Below are 4,583 nucleotides of genomic sequence, written 5' to 3' on the forward strand. Positions count from 1 at the left end.
TCTTTCTTTCTTTCTTTCTTTCTTTCTTTCTTTCTTTCTTTCTTTCTACTTTGGCATTGTGAACAACTGTTTTAAAATTTTGTCAGATGTTGTCAAATATTACATGTTTCCAACTAATGGAGTGAGACTATGCGTGCCAATCCTCCAGTTCTTCCTTTCTTCTCAGAAAAGACCCAGAAAAAGGGAGTCCTCCCTTGGATATCCACCTGCACTGGCCTATCAAGCTGCAGTAAAGACTAGGTGCATCTTCTATCATGACTAGACAAGGCAGCACAGTTAGGGGAAAGGGATCCAAAGGCCGGCAACAGAGTCACATACAGCTCCTGCTGTTAGGAGTTGCACATGAGAGCTGAGCTGTGCAACTGTTACGTATATGCAGAGGGCATATGTTCATCTTCTGTATGCTCTCTGTCGCATGTTGGGTGGTTCAGCCTCTGTGGGACCCAGTGGGCCCAGGCTAGTTGATTCTGCATATTTTCTTTATCTCCCTCTATCATAGAATTCTCCAAGCTCTGCCTAAGTTTGGCTGTGGGTCTCTGCATCTGTTTCCATCAGTTGCTGGTTGAAGCCTCTCAGGGGACAGTTATGCTAGGCTCCTGTCTGCAAGTAGCAGAACATCATTAATAGTGTTAGGGGTAGGCTCTCTTTCATGGCATGGGTCTCAACCTAGTAACTGGTTGGCCATTCCTTCAATTTCTGCTCTCTCTTCACTTCTGCATACCTTGTTTCAGGAGAACTCATGGCTCTAAAGTTGTGGCTGGGTTGGTGTCCCAGTCCCTCTTCTTTTCTGGTCACAGAAGATGGCCCACTTAGGCTGCATATACCCCATTGCTAAGCCTTAGCTAGGGTCACCCTCATAGATTCTTGGGAGCTGCCATTGTCCTAGGTTTCTAACTCAGTACAGTGATGCCCACTCCCAACTATTTCAGTTCTTTCTCCTTATATTATCTTCCTCTGTTTCCCTCCTCATTTGAACCATTCAGCTCTCCTCCATAATCCCTACTTCCCCCCATCCATCTACTTCAGATGTCTATTTTATTTCGCCTTCTGAGTGAAATTCAAGCATTCCCCCTTGGGCCTTCCTTGTTACTTAGCTTCTTTGGGTCTGTGGCCTGTAGCATGGTTATCCTGTACCTTATGGCTAATATCCACATTTTTAAAAAATTAAAATTTTATTTTTTATCTTAATTACAATTTATTTACTTTGTATCCCAGCTGTAGCCCCTCCATCATTCCTTCCCAATCCTTCCCTCCCTCCCTCCCTCCCTCCCTCCCTCCCTCCCTCATCTCCTCCTTTCCTTCTCTAAGTCCACTGATAAGAGGAGGTCCTCCTCCACTTTCATCTGACCCTAGTTTATCAGGTCTCATCAGGACTGGCTGCAATGTCCTTCTCTGTGGCCTAGCAAGGCTGTTCCTCCCTCATGGGGGGGGGGGGAGAAGGACAAAGAGCCAGCCACTGAGTTCATGTCAGACAGTGTCTGTTCCCATTACTAGGGTTCCCACGTGGATACTGAGCTGCCATGGGCTACATCTGAGCAGAGGTTCTTAGTTATACCTATGCATGGTCCTTGGTTGGAGAATCAGTCTCAGAAAAGACCCCTGTGCCTATTTGGTCCCTGTGGAGCGCCTGTCCTCTCCAGGTCTTATTAACTCCCCCTTCATTCGTATGATTCCCTGCACTCTGCCCAAGGTTTGGTTATGAGTCTCAGCATCTGCTTTGATATGCTGCTAGATAGAGTCTTTCAGAGGCCCTCTGTGGTAGGCTACTGTACTGTTTCTTGTTTTCTCCTACTTCCAATGTCATCCCATTTGTCTTTCTAAGTGAGGATGGATCATCTTACCCTGGATCCTCCTTCTTGTTTATCTTCTTTAGGTGTACAGATTTTAGTATGTTTATCTTATCTTATAGGTCTAGTATCCACTTATAAGTGAGATATACCCTGTGTCTTTCTGCTTCTGGGATAGCTCACTCAGGATGATCTTTTCTAGTTCCCATCATTTGCCTGCAAATTTCATGATTTCCTTGTTTTTCATTGCTGAGTATTATTCCATTGTGTAAATATACTACAATTTCTGTATCCATTGCTCAATTGAGGGACATCTGGGTTGTTTCCTGGTTCTGACTATTATGAATAAAGCTGCTACGAACATGGTTGAACAAATGTCCTTGTTGTGTACTTGAGCATATTTTGGATATATGCCTAAGAGTGGTATAGCTGGATCTTGAGATAGCATATTCCTAATTGTCTGAGAAAGCTCCAGATTGATTTCCAAAGCGGTTGACCAAGTTTACATTCACCAGCAATGGATGAGGTTCCCCTTTCACCACAACCTTTCCAGCATGTGTTGTCACTTGAGTTTTTGATCTTAGCCATTTTGATGGATGTCAGGTGAAATGTCAGGGTTGTTTTGATTTGCATCTCCCTTATGGCTAAGGACATAACAACAGACACTGAGGAAATCCAATCATTAGGTATTACTGCAAAAGCCTATCCACCATAAAATTTGAAAATCTAAATGACATGGACAATTTTCTTGATAGATTCCACTCACCAAAATTAAACAAGATCAGGTAGAAATACTGAATAGTCTTTTATCCCCCAAGGAAATAGAAGCAGTCATCATAAGTCCGCCTTCATAAAAAAAGCCCAGAACCAGATGGTTTCAGTGCAGAATTCTACCAGACATTCAGAGAAGAGTTAACTCCAATTCTCTTCAAACTATTCCACAAAATAGAAACAGAAGGAACGTTACGAAACACATTCTATGAAGCCACAGTCACCTTGATACCTAAATCACTCAAAGACTGAACTGTTGTTCTTTCCCAATCTGTAGGCAGTCGTTTTGTTTTGATGACGGTGTCCTTTGCTTTACAGAAGCTTTTCAGTTTCATGAGGACCCATTTATTGATTGTTGCTCTTACAGCCTGTGCTGTTGGTGTTCTGTTCAGGAAGTTTTCTCCTGTACCGATGAGTTCTAGGGTATTCCCCACTTTTTTTTCTAGCCGATTTAATGTGTCTGGTTTTATGTTGAGGTCTTTGATCCACTTGGACTTCAGTTTTGTGCAGGGTGATAAGTATGGATCTATTTTCATTTTTCTACATGTACACATCCAGTTGGACCAGCACCATTTGTTGAAGATGCTATCTTTTTTCCATTGTATGGTTTTGGCATCTTTGTCAAAGATCAGGTGTCCATAAGTGTGTGGGTTTATTTCTGGGTCCTCTGTTCGGTTCAATTGATCCACTATTCTGTTTCTATGCCAATACCATGCAGTTTTTAAAACTGTTGCTCTATAGTACAACTTAAGATCAGGGATGGAGATACCTCCAGAAGATCTTTTATTGTAGAGGATTGTTTTAGCAATTCTGGGTTTCTTGTTATTCCATACGAAGTTGAGAATTTTTCTTTCCAGGTCTGTAAAGAATTGTGTTGGCAATTTGATGGGAATTGCATTAAATCTGTAGATTGCTTTTGGTAAGATGGCCATTTTTACTATGTTAATCCTGCCAAGCCATGAGCATGGGAGATCTTTCCATCTTCTCATATCTTCTTCTAATTCTTTCTTCAGAGATTTGAATTTTTTTTCATACAAGTCTTTGACTTGCTTGGGTTGGGTTACACCAAGGTACTTTATGTCATTTGTGTCTATTGTGAAGGGTGTTGTTTCCCTAATTTCTTTCTCAGCCCTTTTGTCTTTTGTATACAGGAGGGCTACTGATTTTTTTGAGTTAATTTTATATCCGGCCACTTTGCTGAAGGTGTTAATCAGCTGTAGGAGTTCCCTGGTAGAGTTTTTGGGGTCACTCATGTATACTATCATATCTTCTGCAAATAGTGATAATTTGACTTCTTCCTTTCCCATCTGTATCCCCTGATCGCCTTCAACTGTCTTATTGCTCTAGCAGGGACATCCAGCACTATGTTGAAGAGATATGGAGAGAATGGGCAGCCTTGTCTTGTTTCTGATTTCAGTGGGATTGCTTTAAGTTTCTCTTTGTTCAGTTTGATGTTGGCTATAGGCTTGCTGTATATCAACTTTACTATGTTTAGATATGTGCCTTGTATCCCTGATCTTTCCAATACTTTAAACATGAATGGATGTTGGATTTTGTCAAATGCTTTTTCAGCATCTAGGGATATTATCATGTGGTTTTTTTTCTTTGTTTGTTAATATGGTGGATCACATTGATGGATCTGTATATTGAACCACCCCTGCATACCTGGGATGAAGCCTACTTGGTCATAGTGGATAATATCTTTGATGTGTTCTTGTATTCGGTTTGCAAGTATTTTGTTAAGTATTTTTGCATCAATGTTCATAAGGGAGATTGGCCTGAAATTCTCTTTCTTTGTTGAGTCTTTGTGAGGTTTAGGTACCAAGGTGATTGTGGCTTCATAGAATGAGTTTGATAATGTTCCTTCTGTTTCTATTTTGTGGAATAGTTTGAAGAGAATTGGAGTTAGCTCTTCTTTGAAGGTCTGGTAGAATTCTGCACTGAAGCCATCTGGTCCTGGGTTTTTTTTTTTGGATGGGAGACTTTTGATGACTGCTTCTAGTTCTTTGGGAGATATAGGACTAT

This window comes from Psammomys obesus, unplaced genomic scaffold (genome assembly GCF_907164565.1).
Source record: "Psammomys obesus unplaced genomic scaffold, mPsaObe1.curated_primary_1811, whole genome shotgun sequence".
Taxonomy (NCBI): domain Eukaryota; kingdom Metazoa; phylum Chordata; class Mammalia; order Rodentia; family Muridae; genus Psammomys; species Psammomys obesus.